This window comes from Triturus cristatus, chromosome 4_2 (genome assembly GCF_964204655.1).
Source record: "Triturus cristatus chromosome 4_2, aTriCri1.1, whole genome shotgun sequence".
NCBI lineage: Eukaryota > Metazoa > Chordata > Amphibia > Caudata > Salamandridae > Triturus > Triturus cristatus.
The window spans coordinates 172,633,309-172,651,406 of NC_140586.1; positions in this window are offsets into that span (position 1 = coordinate 172,633,309).

Sequence of the window (18,098 nt, forward strand, 5' to 3'; positions counted from 1 at the left end):
ATGGTGACAGGACGAAAGTAATGTTTTTATAAATAGCTATATGTATATACATTTATTTATCCTCAGTCGAAGTCAGTACTGATTTTAGTGACCTGGAGAATAGCGGAGTCAACACCGGCAGGAATTGAACCCGCGACTCTCACACAGCTTGTCACTTAACTCGTTCTACTATTTGGCCGACAACTAAGAGACGAGACGAGAGTGGCAAAAAACTGTCGAGATTACAACAGATTAAGCGCGAAGCGAGAGAGAGGGCCATAGAGCTGGGCATGAGTAAATAAAGCCGAGAAGAGAGTGGAGAGGTAGCGAAAGACACCGGGGAAGAGAGGCTGCGATAAGAGCTGAGCGACATACAAGTATCTATCAGGGAGAAAAGATAACGAGTCAGAGAGGGTAACAAGAGACGTGACAAGAGTGGCAAAAAACTGTCGAGATTACAACAGAATAAGCGCGAAGCGAGAGAGAGGGACATAGAGCTGGGCATGAGTAAATAAAGACGAGAAGAGAGCGGAGAGGTAGTGAAAGAGAGACACCGGGGAAGAGAGGCTGCGATAAGAGCTGAGAAACATACACGTATCTGTCAGGGAGAAAAGATAACGAGTCAGAGAGGGAAACATGGAGGTGGGTGGGGGTCAAAGAATGCCTGTACCGGTCTGACCCCTGTCTGCATGTGTGCCAGCCTCACCTTGAGTACTCGGGTCTTCTTGGCCCGCATCCTTGCCTACCATGGGCACAGGCTAAGCAGCCTTTGCTATGAAGCTTAATTTGTAGTTCGCAGTTGGTAAACTGCCCTTCAGCATGAAGGACCTGAGCCTTTATTTATGTATATTTTTGAAAGCGAAGGTTAGCGGGAGCCTGGCGAATTCCCAACAGGACGCAGCTCTCGGCCCTCGGGGCCTAGCAGGAGAAAGGCTGGCTCATTTCTTTTCCTTTCTGCATCTTGTGATCTCTAATTTGCTTATGTTGTTGCTGCGGGTGGCATGGAGCCAGCTCGGTGCCTTGATCTTGGCGGCCAGGTTCCCTGGGGTTCCTCCAGTGACGGGTAGGGGGCGCCACTGAAGGACTTTGAGCATGGGTCCGAAGGCCGTTGACGAGGCGTGCTGCAGACTGGAGGATGCCAGAGAGGCCTGAGGGTGTGTGGGTCCCCGAGGGAGGTGATTGCGTTGGAACCCCGCAGGTCAGTAAAACATTAAATAACATTCGATAAATCATTGCCAGGCAGGGCATACGTTGTTATAAAGAAACACATACTTTAATGCCCACTCAGCTTAATGGCTAGGCGGAAAATGATATATGCATACAAAATGTACAGTTGGCACAATAGTATACCAGATAGGAAACACGCTGCAGGTGGGAATAACATTTTGAAAGTCATTCTAAAAGGGGACCTCACTATAACCAGTCAGAATCATACCAAAAGCTTCATTAAGGAGGGGATACCCCCTAACCATATATAGTCCTTTTCTCTGGCTTTTGGCATACAAAGGTTAGGCCTCCAGGCCATAATGCAAAAGGAAGGCCCGCAGACGTCTGATTCATTCGACTCCCTCTTGTGCACTATTTGTTAAAAGACCCTTCTGGATCCTGCAACAGCTGCAGGGGGCTTCTGCTCCTGAGCCTTGACAAAAGACAGGCCCCAGCAGGCAGCTCAAACCCCCTGTCTGAGCACCTGCCTTGGAGAGCTAGGGCCAGATTTCCATAGCCATTTTACGAATGCAAACATTGCAATGTTCAAATTCACAGTGTTTGCTACTACAATATGGATTTTAGGTATATATAAAGGCTATTTTGCACGCCGGTAAAGCCTTTTTGACTTGCAAAATGGGTTTAACTACCATACCGAAGTGAGTTAAAAAGGGCATCTCCTCTTAAGTGCGTTTCGGTAAGGATGTATATCAGTGATTTGTGACTGCGATCGCTAATTGCCGTCACAAACCACTGAACAGTTACCACCATCTCAAAGGAGGTGGTAAGTGAACCACAAAGGGGAAGGTGAACCCTTGCAACATGCAGTCTGTGCTCTAGCCTACACAATGATGTGGCCGAAGCCATGTAGGCTTCTAGCCAAGGTACTAAGCCGGGGGCAATCAGATCACAGCCCAAGAGACATCCAACAGATTGTTTCTCTCTCACCGTTGCATAAAGCGTGGCCAATTTACCATTGATTTCTGCCTGAGCTTAGGAAAGTAGGTACTAAATGTCACTCCCACTGGCTACTGAGCCTGTGCTATTGACACCTGGAAAAATCACTTTGAAATTGAGATACTCCCTCTCGACCACAGATCTACAAGCTCCTGTATCCCCCAGGGCAGGTTCCTTCTTCCCACTGATACTAGCTTCTAACATAAACCCAGCAGCATTTGGACAGATGTGTTTGAGGGCATCTTTGTCCCTTTTGCAAATGTCCATTGCTACTAGGTTGAGTTCAACAGGCCCCTCTAGGGTCACTTTACCCACACCCAACACACCTGTTATAATGTGGCAGCTGGCACAGGGGTCTTTAGTCTGACAGTCCTTCTTTTAAAGCCTCTCCCTGTGACACCTGTAACAAGCAATCACTTTGGGATTGGAAGAATCTTCCTTTTCATTCTTCTCTTTGTGTTACTGACTTGGAACCCAATTCCCTTTCTGCTTGGAGCCCTGGCCCTCACCCTCGGGTTTGTGACCAGTCTGTTGAGAGTTCCTTGGTCAGTTTGGCTCAGGGACATGCAGCTCCAGCCCTTTATTGACCCTGTTAGCTAACCACTTGTCTGCCAACATTGCAAGCTTCCCTGGATCATTTTCTGTCAAGTCCGACTGGTATTGCTTAAGTGGGGTAGAGTATTCTTTCTTGACTCACTCTGTCACCATCAACTGGTTAAGGGTATGAAAATCCTTGGCCTCCATCCCTCTCACCCACTCATTCCAATCACTCAACACACCTTGAATCCAATTTTTATATGGTACACCCTCCGCTCTCTTGCTTTCTTTTAATCTCAATAAGTATAGATCGGGCTTCAGCCCAAACGATTGGATGAGAGCTCCTTCCATGAGCTCATAATTCTTTTGACCAGCAATAGGCATTCTCCCAATGACTGATGTCCCTTTATGGACAAGTGACTCATTAAAGTGGCTACCTTGAACACATCATTTAGAACTTGCGCTCTAAAAGAAATGACAACATTTATAAACCGTTCCAAAATATCCTTGTCTTGCACATACATGTGCAGAAGCTCAGATCTCATATGTCTACCGCTCAAATTAATTTCATATTTCCCTATACTAATTCCCCACTTATCCTGTTTGGGTTCTGGAGTAGCGTGCTACCTGCTGAAAAGCACATCAACACCTCATCAGGGGTAGCAAGCGCTATATAAATGCAAACCCTTCCCTCTTCTATCACTCCACTATCCTTTTTCAATTCAAATAACAGACTCACATGTCCACCAGTCAAATTAATTCTGTAGCTCCCTATACTAATTCATTACTAATCCTCTTTGGGATCTGGAGTAGCGCAATACTCACTGAAAAAGCACTTCGGTCCCTCGTCAGGGGTAGTATATAAATGCAATTACAAGTACAATTACAATTTTAATACAAGAGTAACCCCATGCAAAATGGTATGCTTGGTCAACACGTTGCCCGGGTTCGCTCCAGCGAAGCCCATCACTGTCGGTGTTTCCATTTGCTTATGTGTGACATTTCCATGTTTTCAGTGCATTTATGAGTGACAATTCAATGCCTTAGGAGTGATACTTTGAGTGACACTTTGTAGTGAGAAAACAAGTTATATTCATATTGTCGGAGGGAGGATTTATTACAGGACAAGGAAGCTAGGGGCGGTACTCAGAGCCCCGGGAGCTACCACAGAACTGGGCAGGAGAGTGAGTCAGGGACAAAAGGGGCACCTTAATTTGGGCAGGGGTGCCTGGGAACGCTCGCTCTAGAATTGAAGAAAACAGACATGTGAGACATGGAATTTGAGGTAGAACACAATAGCAGTTTAATGAGAAGATGCAACTTCAAAGAAACCGCAAATCAGAGACACAAAATACAGAATTCATATAATCACATGTCCATTCTCTCCGTATCAGATTGCCTGAGAGAAGGAAAGCATTTTAAGAGACAAGTTATACCTAGGAGATATGTTTCAGAGTACAAGAACTCTATTACCTAGGAACTCTCACGTCTACTCTAGAGCTAGCATTCCTGCAATTTTGAATGAAACAAATACATTTTGATCAAATATAAAAAGACAATAACTAAGCATAACAGTACATTTCATATAGGTGAACACAACACAATGCTAAGCAGGCGCAGAAGCAAACACAAGAGCCCCTAAGAACTCTTGGGGAAACCTACGGAATCTGTCTGTCACCTACATACAGACAGCGAGGTAATCCGTTGAGGTGTCTGCGTGTTCTCCTTATATACTAAACTTTGGGCTGCTTCGCACGCAACTCTTACCCAAAAATAAACCTCGTCTGCAGAATTTCACCAGACATGTCGTCATTTACCACTTAATGCTGACAATGAACTAGGTGAAAAGGTCAGTTTCTCAGGCCAATCGCTTGTCGTAAATTACACAGAGCAAGCAGAAAATATAAGTAGACATTGTGCGCAAAGCGAAAAATACAAACAAATATTGTGCTCAAATTGAATATATACATACATAAATCCTCTCAACTTAAGCTCTGCGGTTGCCACTTCCTGAAATGCGGGAAACCTGCCCAGGAAGCAAGTGCTATGCCAGGATGCAGCTTACTGTATGTTGAAGTGTCAAGAGGATGCTGAACTTTTGGTACCGACCGGGTAGGGTGGGGGCTACCAGCTTGGAGGCAGAAAGCTTCGCAGAAAGAGGAACTGAATCTGCGTTGGGTCAGAGTTGGGTCAGACCTGCCATCAGCCTGCGATGCACTAAAATGGCAGAGCCACGGTCAATTTAACAAAGGCCTACATAACATATAAAAGGGCCTACACAGCACGGGCAAGTGGGAGGGATGTCTCAGGACAACTATATGGGACAATCAGTCCCTTTCTCATTTCCCTCCTCTTGTTCATCTTTAATGAACACCATTCGTACAGCATACTTAGCTGGCGGTGGGGGGAGTGGCCATGTGGCGTCACGCGGAGAAAGCCCTCCCTCACTCCTATTCGGGCCTGCTTCTATTTCTCCCTGTGATTCCTCTTTATCCCCAGCCATTATCTCATATGGGTGTACTAAGTCTTTCCTTGAGGGAAGTGGGGGGCTTCCAGGCACCTGGGGCTGATAACACCTACTAAGGGAAGCTTGTGACGCGTTGGACCCAGGGATGGTGAGCTCTACTATGTTCAGCCTAGTTACTTCTTCCCCATCCCCCTGTTCAGTGCGTATTCCAGTGTACTCCCCTGAGCTTGCGTAGTTCATACCAATTACCGTAGAACTGAATCTTTTCACACAATGTATTAGAATCTGTACACCACAACACAACAGCAACAGCACACAAATTATAGGCATCATAAGTTTTAGTACAGCAGACAGCCATGAAGGCATCCAGTCAAAACTGAACAAATTATCAAAAACGTCTGCTTCAGCACCTCCTTCCTCATGCATCTGTCTCCCCAAAGTGTCCAAGTCTTCGATGGCTTTTGTAAGTGTTCCGTTGTCCGCATCATTAGCCAAAATGAAAGTACAGCAGGATTTCCCCACTCTTGCACATACACCACCACTCATCGCAGTCAGCTGATCTAGAACATATCTGTGCTCTAGAACCATAAGTCTCAGAGGTCTCAGTTCTTCTTTCACGGCGTTGAACCCATCACGGGTGTTGTTGACGAGCTGCATCAGTTCGTATCGCGTCACTTGGAGCCAGCGAGCATTGGCTTTTGTCTGGAACATGGGGACAGCGCCCCCGAAGAATAGTTCAGCTTCGTTGAAAAGGAGGAAATCTCTTGGAATCTCGTGAATTGGACCACTCGAGAAGTATTCCTGAAGGCTCCTTTTTCGGTGGTGGAGCAGGGTGACATCACCTGTCATTGGGTGGGTATGGATGCGGGAAATGTTCGATGCTGGTACAACCAGGTGTAGTTCATGCATCATGACCATGGAACACAGTCCTTTCCAGTGGGGTGGCAGCTGCAGATAAATGTGTTCACCGCAGGCCCAATAGATGTCCATGAGGCTGGAGGTGCCGTACTGAAGGTCCGAATTAAAAATTGTGCTGCTGCAGTTTGTGTTGCGGCCCACAGAGATCGTTCCGTTACCTAGGAAACAAAGGAGAGGAGACTTTAGCTTGTATGCTTTCTTTGGTTGGTATCTTGTACCCTCATTGAAAGTGTATCTTCTAGTCTCTTGTGCCCATATCTCAGCGCACTCCTCCCCAATCTTATTATCAACACGATGTGTGTCATTTTCCTTCACAATTGCATCCCCTAAGGAGGCTGCCTTACACACCAAGTCATGTGGGCCATTCCACCTGCCGTTAAAATAAATGTTGGCCTGCAGGCGCAATATTGGCCTCCACTGACAAGGGCACTGGGAATCATTATGGTAGGCTTGGCGATGCACTGGTGAGTGACATTTTGACGGGGGTGTTGGGAAGGCGAAGTACCCTAGTCTCCTAAAGTTGTATCTCCAGACCTCCAACAGGCCGATGGGCATTTCCATACCACGGTAAGCCTCTATCCTCCTTTCATACTCTGATGGATTTGTTATCACTGTAAATGTAACATACTTGTCATCCCACTCTGTAGCATTCACAAACACACCATCTATTGTGGCTGAGTGGAGCTGTATCTGACCATGTATGCGACAAAGAAACAGATGTAGGAGACATTTGGCAGTGGGTGGTGGCACTTCTCTGGGAAATATCAATTTGTCTGCGCCTACAGCATGAGGGATGTGAGAGCACACAAAGCAGGATTCATTCGTGACCTTCCTCCCGACCTCCCTCATGTCTCTATACCACATGTTGTCAAACAGTGCATTGTGAACCCCACTATCCTCTGATATCTTATCAGTGCGCTGGGAGGGGGAACCAGGCATGAAATGCTGGTCATAGGTGAACACAACTGTGTCCTGAAGTTTACTAACCCAGTCTGCTACTGGCGGGGCCACTGCTTGCTTGTGAGTGTTACGTGGCGTATACCTGGCAGGTGCCTTTATGCCTCTGACAATCAATTCACTCCCAACACTTCGCTTGTTCTGGCGGGCCTTTTTATGAGTATCTGGCATATGGGCATTCAAGGTGATATCCAGTACCATATCCCATTCTGTTGGGTCAGCAGGCGGTGTGGATGGTACCAGAGTGGGCGGTGCATAGGTGTCAGGAAGTGTCTCAGACTGGGGTTGTCCTAGGGTGGATCTAACATCGCTAGCTGTACCTCCCCTTCTCTCTGGATACACCACAACCCAATCAAATGCAATTACTGCAATTAAAAATGCAACAAAGAGAATACCAATTACTGTACATATCTTTTTCAGTGAAAGCGAGGAACGTCTGTTACTGTGTCTCAGTCCATAGATGGCCATGCGATCTTCATACTCCTTCTCTTGGTTAGACCATGGAAACATGATGCCCTCCTCTTGTCCATTGTTCAGGCCTGGGATGGTGCCGGGTGGATCCTCACGTGGCTCCGATGTATCCATGCCTTCCTTTCGGCTATTCGGACTGCAGTGGGTGAAGAGTCTATGACCTGATAGGGTCCTTCAAATTTAGGATCTTTCCACTTCCGGACTTTTTTCTTTACGAAGATTATTGTCCCAGGGCAAATAGGTGGAAGTTCATCAGAAATAGAGCCCTTGTTCTGTGTCCTTGATATCTGAATAGAAAGGAACTTTGCAGCACGAGTTAGTGCACACAAGTAATCAAACAGTTCAGCTTTCACAATCTCAGAAGACATTTCAGTGTCTACTTTAGGTCTGGTGGAGGGAACAACCACATTCATTGATCTGCCCGTGACAAGCTGGTGAGGCGTAAGGTGATGGTCAGAACTGGGAGCATTTCTGAGTGTGAACAGAGCAATGGGAAGGCAATAGAGCCATTTCTTTCCAATTGTGGCACTTATCTTACTGATTTTGGCTTTGAGCAGGCCGTTAAGGCGCTCACAAATACCATTGCTTTGTGGATGATAGGCTGATGTCAACTTATGTTTTATTCCTAACATTGAGGTAATTATGGCAAAGATATCATTTGAAAAATGGCGGCCATTGTCACTTCGAATAGCATCCGGTAATCCCCAGCGACATATGACCTCACGAAGCAAAAAAGCAGCTGCGGCCTTTGCGTCACAATGGACACATGGTCCAGCTTCAATCCACCTTGAAAATGGGCATACCACTACAATGAGGTACCTGTAATTGTTGCATCTGTCAATCATATCTATGTAATCAATGTGGAGTTCTCTAAAGGGACCTTTGGGCCTTGGTATTGTTGAGGCAACTGTCTTCATAGTTGGGTTAGGTGAATATTGTTGACAAATGAGGCACTGATGAACGAAGAGTTGTATCTGCTCATATGCATTGGGGATGAACCACTCTGTCTGCAAAGTTGTGGACATGATATCACGAGGGACATGTGTCGGAAGGTGTAACTGAGTGAGCGCTACTTGTAATAGTGCCTGTGGCATAACTGGCTTCCCTGTCATTGTCTGTCTGTAAATGAAATCTGAAACATCTTGTTGCACTCCTCTCTTCTTCCATAGCTCTTTCTCTTCAGGAGGGGCACTCTCCTGTATTTCTCGTAGGTGTAGTTGTGCAATGATATCATATTGCTGTGTATCATCTATAGTGTATGGAAGTGTTGGATCAGGGGTATCTGAGAGCAACGATTCACTTGTGTCATCTACTGTACTTTGTGTATCTACCTGTACTATGACGGATGCATCTTGAGCAAACAGAATGGGGGCACAGGTATTTTGCTCTGTCACTTGAGATGGTGCAGGTCGGGGCCCTCTGGCAGCTGCTTTAGCAGCCCAATCTGCCATGGCATTTCCTCTGGAAACAAAATCTTGGCCATTTGTGTGTGCAGTACACTTTACTACAGCCACTTCTGCTGGCAATGTTAATGAATCTATTAGTTCCTCAAGTAACTGTTTGTGCATTACAGGTGTGCCATCAGTTTTAAGGAAGCCACGCCTTTTCCATCTCAGGATGCTGGAATGTGTTGTTGTGGTGACATATGCAGAATCTGAGTATACAGTAATCCTCTTATCAGCTCCATGTTTGAGGGCTGCAATCAAAGCTACCAACTCTGCTGCCTGCGCTGAATAATGTGATGGCAATGCTATTTGCTGTACGATGTCTAGAGAGTCAGAGGAGTCTCTCTGTTGTGCTCTGACCACTGCAGCACCTGTGTATCTTATTCCTGTCTCTTGATCAATGGTAGAGGAACCGTCAACAAAGTAAATTACACTATCTGGCAATGGGTCTTCTTTTGCTGTTCCTGACTCATCTGGACAATATGTGGCACAGTCATGACTGTCATCATCAGTGGTGGCAATGGGATGAACAAAGAACGTGGCAGGGTTCACAGTATGACATTTAACAACCTTCAAGGATGGTAATGACAGTATCACTTCATATCCTGACACTCTTTGTGTAGTAAGAGTTGTTTTAGCTTTTTGTATCACTGCGAATACTGCATGCTCAGTGTACAGTGTCAGAGGGGACCCCATGACTATGGGGGTGCTTTTCTCAACAGCAAATGCTGCGGTTGACAAGGCCTGCTCACAAGGATAATGGCCTTTCATTACCGAATCTAACATGCCACTGAAGTATGCAACGGGTTTGTGGCCCATGGGGTACTTCTGGGTGAGGACTGCTGTCATGACCTGTCCATTACAGTGAGTGAATAGATAGAACTCTTTTGTGTAGTCAGGAGAGCCTAACACAGGTGCGTTTGTAATCTCATCTTTCAATTTGGCAAAGGCTGACGTCATTTCAGGTGTCCAGTCAATCTTATTATGCCTGTCTTTGGCCGTTTTGACAGCTGTCAGGAGTGGTGCAGTGAAGGTGGAATAGTCAAAAACCCATTGTCTAACGTAGTTCACTAGTCCTAGGAACTTTTGCATGTCCTTAACTGACTGGGGTTCAGGAGTGCTTCTTATTGCCTCTACTCTTCCTGGGGTAACTTTTCTCCCTGATGCTGAGATCAGCTGTCCTAGGTACTGTACTTCTTCCTGACAATATTGGAGTTTCTGTTTGTCTACTTTGTATCCTCTCTGTGCCAATGTTGTAAGCAGAGCAACTGTATCCCGTCGGCACTGCTGCTCAGTGGTGCTACAGAGGAGTATGTCATCAACATATTGTAGCAAGGTGCTGTCACATTGGAAATTTGACAAGTCATCTTTGACAACTCTGTTGAATACACTGGGGGACTCACAGTACCCCTGGGGCAGTCTTTTATATGTGAATTGCCTACCTTGGAACGAGAAAGCAAATAAGAACTGGCTGTCTATGTGTAGAGGGACACTAAAAAATGCGTTTTTCAGGTCAATGACGGAAAAATATTTAGTGTCAGGTGGGATGTTGGTAAGTATCACTGAAGGGTCTGGGACGATGGGAAACTCTGGGATCACTATGCTGTTAATTGAGCGTAGGTCATGCACTAATCTCCATTGATTAGTCTTCTGTTTCCTCACCGGAAAAAGGCACGTGTTACACGGCGAGATACAGGGGTATATCACACCTTGATGTAGCAGCGCTTGTATGGTAGGGGCAATTCCCTCCTCTGCTTCCCTAGACAAAGGGTACTGGCGCACTCTGGGTAGAAGGGCACCTGGTTTCAGTGTTACCCTGAATGGCGCAGCTGATTTAATGAGCCCCACATCATTGGGACCTGTTGTCCAAAGAATGCTTGGTACCTGAGCTAAGTCTGAGTCACGGGTAGCATCGAATACTTCGGGCGGAGTCGGAGTTCTAATCTCAACTGTCACCGACAAAGGTACCGGATTTTGGTAAATAATCTCCACTTTGGAATATCCCTCAGGATCTCCAAACAGTTGGTGATCTGAAATATTCCTTACCTGATGTCCAGGTTCAATGAAAATGACACAGGCCCATGTGTGGGCATTGTCGTCTAGTGCTAAGAAAGCTCCATACGTGGGTGTTATTTCAAGACAGTGTATTCCTAGGATCATATTTTTGTCAGGCACAGGCATGTTCTGTGACTGTGGACGAAAAAGGAATTCTTTGGGAAGTTGGACAGTGCGCCCATTCATCTCTGGTGTATTGGCAACAACAATGTGTACCGCTGTGGAGAATGCTTGCTCATCCATTGGGCGGGCTCTTATCTCATCTCTCAGGGAGGAATCCACAGTGACAGCCATCATCCTGCACATCGATGTACCAGGAATGGAACAAGTCATTGTACCATTCTCTTTAAAACTAATTGTCATATTTAATTTGGCCATGAGGTCTCGTCCCAAGAGATTTACTGGGGACTGTGTTGAGTAGAGCAAGCGTTGCTGAATACATTTACCTCCTATTTCCATTGGTACTGGTTTGGTAAAAGGGACCCTTATTATTGCCCCAGAGAAACCCTGTGTGTCTGCGCTCTGGTTGGAGATGGGCAGTGCTCCTTCCCTGATGCAGGAAAACGTAGCACCTGTGTCAACCATAAAACTATAAGTTTTGTTGTTTATCGTGACATACACAACTGGGTCCTCTCTGATATTTGTGAGGCACGATAACACGGGACACACTAGAGTTGTCTGTGGGCTGTCCTAACTTGAATATCCTCCAGCCTGGTACTGCTGGATGGTGCCCTGTGAAAAGGGATTGGTGGTGGGCAGTATCGTGGCTCCCTGAGGCACAGGAGCTTGCGTCTGTGGCACCATTTGGTACACAGGCATCTGTGGCTGAAGTAGCTGTGGCTGTGCTTGTTGGATCTGGGGCTGCATTTGGGCCATCACAGGTGTCTGTAATTGTACCTGCTGCAGCATTGGCTGCTGTGCTGGGGAAGGATAGGAGTATACTGCTTGGGGCGGCAGCGGCTGCTGCTGCTGGTAGTATTGTACTGGCACTTGAGCTTGTTGTGTATTTCCTCTACTTACTGACCTCCCTTCATCCCGCATCTTCATATGACATTCCCTCACATAATGTCCAGGTCGCTGACAGTAGTAGCACACTCGTGCTCCTGGCTGTGGCGCAGGTCTTTGGAAGCCTAATCCTCTACCTCTCCCCCGCATCCCAGTATTTGCATACCTCATTTGCTCATTACCATAATACTGCTGCTGTTGCTCATTGGTGTATGCCTGTTGTTGCACACCATTATTGAAGGGCTGTGCCTGTAGGTTTGGTGCAGCTACTTGTGTGTTACCTCCTAGTGCAGTCTGGGCATCTTGTGGGAAATTAGTGACAGCAGTCATCTGACTCACTGGTGAAGCCACCATCATTGTATCAGGGGTCTCCCTTTTCTTCAGTTTTTGCTGCACTAATTTAGCTGCTGCATTTTCAATAGCTAATAACCTTTTCTTCTCCTGTTCCTGCTCCTTTTTGCAAAAATGAATGATGTGGTGTTGTATCTCTGGCCATGGTTTGCACTCCATGGCTACTATTCCATCTAATTTGTCCTGTACTGCAGTGGGCAGTCCCTTTTTTACTGTGTGGTAAAAGAACCTACAATTACCCCCTGTTACATCCCATTTTTCTCCCAATTCCTGATGCCATTTCTCCTTCATTCGTGAAATGTACTGTGCTGGATCTTCATTGCTTTGCATTGTCTGTGACATCAAAGAACTGATGTCAGGAACGTCAGGAAACTTCCTACGCAATTCATTCCATAGGGGTGATCTAATCTTATTGAAGGGGTTACCGTCACACTGTGTGTTAGTAGTAGACAGTCTTGTGTCAATGCGTGTAAACATGTCCTCTGCATCCTCTCCAATCAAGGAGGTGAGCAGACTCTTTACATCTCCAATAGCCAATGGAACACCTGCAGTGTGTTTCTCAAAGGCCTGTATCCATTTTCCAGCACCCTCTGTGAGAGGTGGGAGTTGTTTCTTTAAATTGTCCTTGTCCATTAGTGACCAAGGAACATAAAGGGGGGGATCTTTAACATTTTTAAATAACAGGGGTAGCTGGCGTGTCACCCCTGTGGGCCTTGTGTTGTCATATCTACGTGCGTATTTCTGCCAAACTCTTAGGCCCTTGCTCATGTAATCGTAATCCCAATCGTCATCTCCTGCCCCCTGCAGAATACATTCCTCAGCTGTGGCCATGTCTTCTGGTTCAAATGACCCATCCCGAGGCCAGACATTCATTTGAGGTGCATTAGCTTCTGTCCAACCTGCTAAATTATCTGAGAATGGATTGACATAATAGTCAGTCCCTTCCCCAAGTATCACTATCTCATTTGGCGTCAGACCATTGGTCGTTGACGGCAATGGCCTGTTAGGGGCCATGTGATGCAGAGTTCTAGATCTTGTTGTTCTTAGCGTTGCAGTACCTGATACATCATAATCTAGTGGGATGTCATCAGGCCGCCCATGGCTACCTTGCACTGCAAGTCTCTCTCTCTCTGTCCTTCTCTGCCTTCTCCATCTTGTTTCTGCCCGTTCGAGCACACTTGGTAGATCAAGATTATCAAGGTCCATCTGTTGTGCATCTGGCCTGCGTGGTGTGACTACTGGTGGCACTACCTGAGGTATGTGTATAGATGGGGGCGTGGCAATCGTTGGCAGAGCTTGCGGTGTGCTTGGGTTGATCATCAGAGGAGCTGCTGGGTTACTCTGAGGTGGGGCTGGGGCTATGCTTTGGACTTCCTGATGGAAGTCTATCCATGGCTCCTGCTGTGGGGGGATCATTGGGACCCCACCACTACGTGAACCCACCGGGCCTGCAGCTCCACCCAATTCACTTAGTGTTGGTGGCACACTGCACCCCTGGACTTTGGGAGCTTAGTGTTACCTGGCCCTGCGCATTCCCTGGCATGCTGTTTGGTGAATCTTCTGAGGGATCTGAAGCAGAAATATCCTCATGTCCTACAGCTGCCTGTTCATTTAAATTAGGCTCTAAGTCAGCCTTAACAACTCGCTCTGTATACATGCCATCTGCGTCATAGGCAGGTGGCGGTGCGGTAGGTACTGGGGCCTTTTCATCATTGTCCTTAAAGACTCTCCACAGAGCTAGGGTTTCTTTACGTTTATCTAGTTTGTTCCCAGAGTACTTCCCCTCCAGGAACGTTTGAGCATGATCTAGTACTGCCCTATCGAAGGTACCCTCTTTTGGCCAAGGGTGTAGCATAGTCTGTGTGAGCTTGTGCAGCTCTCCACAATGTTTTCTAATACGCTTCCCCTGAGTAGTAAAATTCTTTATCACGTGTTCTAGTGGTGTTGCCATTATTCTCTAGCGTTGTGTGTATTCAGAAATAACAGTATACCTCCACTGGGTGTCACCTATCAACCTGCCACAGATGTGTTGTTATTTATACCCTAGGGTATTGTGTGGGTTAACTTATTTCTGACCACAAATAAACAATGTTATTCTCTTGGTAACAGGCGGTTCTGTAAGTATCCCCACAGTAATGGGTAATGTGTTATAGGAGGACGTCCCTGTAACTGCTCTATGATACTTAATGAGGGCTGCTGGGCGTGATGCTCACAAACCAGGGGTAAGTTGGGGTCGTTAAGTGCCTGCAACAATATCCTGTGCTGTTCACAGCCTAATACGTCGCTAGTGATTTGTGTGATTTGTGACCCTTCCTGTTGTTCCAGGTGGCTGTCGCCTGGAGGAGACGGTGTGAATAGAGGGGATGGTGTAAGTGATTCTTGGTGAGCGAGATCAGGGCTCCCCAGCTGGGTTAATGCCGTGGAGGAGTCTCTAGCAGCACATGGCGTCGGAGGGGACACTAGTGGCGGCTGCAGCAGTGTATCTGGAGCGTCTTCCACAGAGGGGGTGCTCTGTGGCAGCTCAAGTACAGGGTCTGGGTTCAGGGTAATGGGTCTACAGGTAGGCACTGGGAGGCGCAGCTGCACTAGGTGTAGTGAAGATACCTTTACCTCAGTGCCATGTGCTAGTGTGATTCCCAGCAACTTCCACGCTCTGGCTATCAAGGCACTTTGTCGCCTCCCAAAAGTTGCTATAGTCTGTTCGCCAGGATTGTGCACCGCTATTATTCTGTCATTTAATATGTGCAGAACTATCCCAACTGACTGATGTTCACTATTGCTCATCTGTATCCCTTAGTACTCTATATTAATAAATATATATATACTGCTCTCCTTATGTGTCAGTAGTCAGGGTGATCATATATTAGCTCGTCCCCCAATGCCTCTTTAATGGTTAAATAAAATGCCTCTTTAATCTCCCGTTTATCTGGACCGTTATAGACTCCTTCTGGTGAGAAGTCAGGAAACTGCAGGGCACCAGGATGTTCACCAAGGCAATAATGAAGGACCTTGCTTCGCAGGGGGTTACGGGGCCAGGAGCTAGTGACCTCAGTCAGTGTTTCTAATCCTGGCACTATCATAGAAATTTGCACATATATGGTGTCTGCGGTTTCTATAAGTTCTGTAACCAAATATTCTATTCATCTGTGTGCCTATGCTGTACCTCAAACCTTAGTGACACCTAGTTAATGTTAGCAGCACTAGAAATGTTCAATGGTTTGGAAAAAAGGCAGCACTATATAATATACTTGTAACAATTGTGGCGCAAAAACATGTTGAATACAAAACACAAAACTTTTTTTTCTTTTTTTTTTTCTTTTTAAAAAAACGAAAATCACTACTGTTATCAGTGGCAGATCAATACATGTGGGAGTACAAACAACAGTAAAGCATTGACATTCCTCCCTAGTTATTGAATCTCACTAACAAACCAATCTTCTACATTTGACAGTGATCTTCTGTTACAATAATAACCCTACCTAGCGGGTCTTATCCTAATAAAACGATACAGACCAGTCAACATCAATTTAACATCATGTCCTTATACATTCAATATACATCTGCATATCATAAAACATATCATCAAATCTGCATATCATAAAATATATCATCAAAAAAATACAAATAACAAAATAACTGTGCACGTAAATATGGCCTTACTAAAAGCAGCTTCTGTGTCAGTCAGTGACCCTTACTGCAGTGCCCATATAAGCACCAACCACAATAAAGTGCAATTGCTTCACTTTAATGAGCCTCTGTATGCATTATCAGACGGTAACCTGAAGTCATGCAGTCATGAAATTCTACATGTGTTTCACGAAAGAAGTAAGTCAGGCACGTTCAGAGTGTCTATTCTCAGACAATGACTGCATACCTTGCCCTCTGAAGGACAAGAATAGAACACGTGCTTTCTATTTACAAATGGCGCACGCACAAAAGGGAAACTGTCACAGAACTACCAAAAACTCATAACATCCAATAAACCAACCCGGGGAACCTCTTAAAATCCTCATAAACCAGGCGATATCCGTTATCCAGTAGCTAAGTGGACCGACAATATCCAACCTCTTTCCTACCTTGTATTGATGTAGGAGAGCCTCCACTGTATCCACACAGCACTCGGTGGAGCACTTTTTTATTGCTGAAAGAATACGATAGTAAATCGTATCTCTCCTTCTCTTCTACCAGGCCGACCCGTAGCCCCCTGGTAAAGAGGCGCTCTCTGTTTCACTATATACAGAGAGACCCAACAGCAAGCTATACCAAAAAGAATAGCATTGAAAAGACTGCAGACATAACCAGCCTCTCCTTATCCCTTATTCTTTTTACTTTTTTATTGTCTTTCTTCTATGCCTGTTTTCCTACAAAAACCAATGTAAAAATGTAAAATGTAAAAATGTAATACTAAAAAAAGAGCTAAATAAGCCCGTGAAAGGCGCAAGACGCAGCCTTCTCCTCCGGGCACTCAAGGCAAAAACAATAGCACACACATCTATATATAACATAAAGGAAACAATAAACCAACAACTTCCTGACCGTACTGTCCAGCTCAGAATTCCATGCCGCACACACAAGCCTCCCCAGTTAAAAAAAAACGTCCTTAGCGAGGCCAACCAAGACAGGAGACAGGAAAGAACTGAGAGCCGAGAAAAACACAGAAGCCTCACAAGCGCTCCTTTCATAAACCGTTACCAAAGCGTCACTTCACGTCAGGTAGTCATTCTCAATATAGTGGGATAAATATTACAAATCCCTCCCTTTTGGTGTGCAGTAGTATATAAACGTCCATAAAACAACTGCAACATGCATTAACCGCTTATGCAAAGTCAGTGATCTATCTTTTTCAAATACAACCCAGGTCGTTTGTCATTTCTTCCCACCCTGTACCTCTGGGTCCAATGCTAAATCAGTGACTTCCTGCTGTTGTGAACCATGCCCCAGAAACTTCCTGAGGATAGGGCGAAAGAGGGCAGGCGGGAGAGAAGGGGACAGAGAGGGAGAGAATCTCACCTTTCCAACTCTGGCACTGGAAATGAATGTGTACACCAATGCCCTCAATTCGAAAATGCTTTCTATTGATAGCCTTAACAAAACAGCATGTTGCTCTAGATGAGGGTCTGGGTGAGGCGTGGGAGTAGAAACACACCAATTAAATGCTTGGATTACTACCCGTTCCACCTGAGCCAGAAAGTGGTTTCAAACTCTCAGGAGTAGCTATTATTAAACTGAATGTGACTGTACAGCTTCAAAAAATGAGATGTCTCAAACCCTTTCATTGTTTTATAAACAGTAATAACCATAAAGCATACATATATCCTTTTTAACCTCTTCAATGCCCATGACGAGCTGGTCTCGTCATGGGCCGCGGTTGCGCTGTGCCCATGACGAGACCAGCTCGTCATAAACCCCGCCCGCTAATGCAACGGCCGGCACAGGGCGGGGAAAGGGGCGGGCACTGAAGGGGTTAAGCGCTGAAAATAGCACATGCTATTTATTATTGCCAAATTCATGGTACAGAATTTGCCAGCTTTGGCCTTGCTGGAATACAAAATCACAACCTCAATAACACCAAATTTATCAGCAGGGGGGTTTCAGTTCACCAAACCACTGTGTCAGCAATAACCATTGTCATCTGGTAATTTAGTTCAATTGACAACATTGCAGTAATTCAAGACTTTATTTTGCACTACACTATCATTTGTTAAATGGGGTCCCAGGAAACATGGTGTGTAGACGTCCTTTTGCTATCT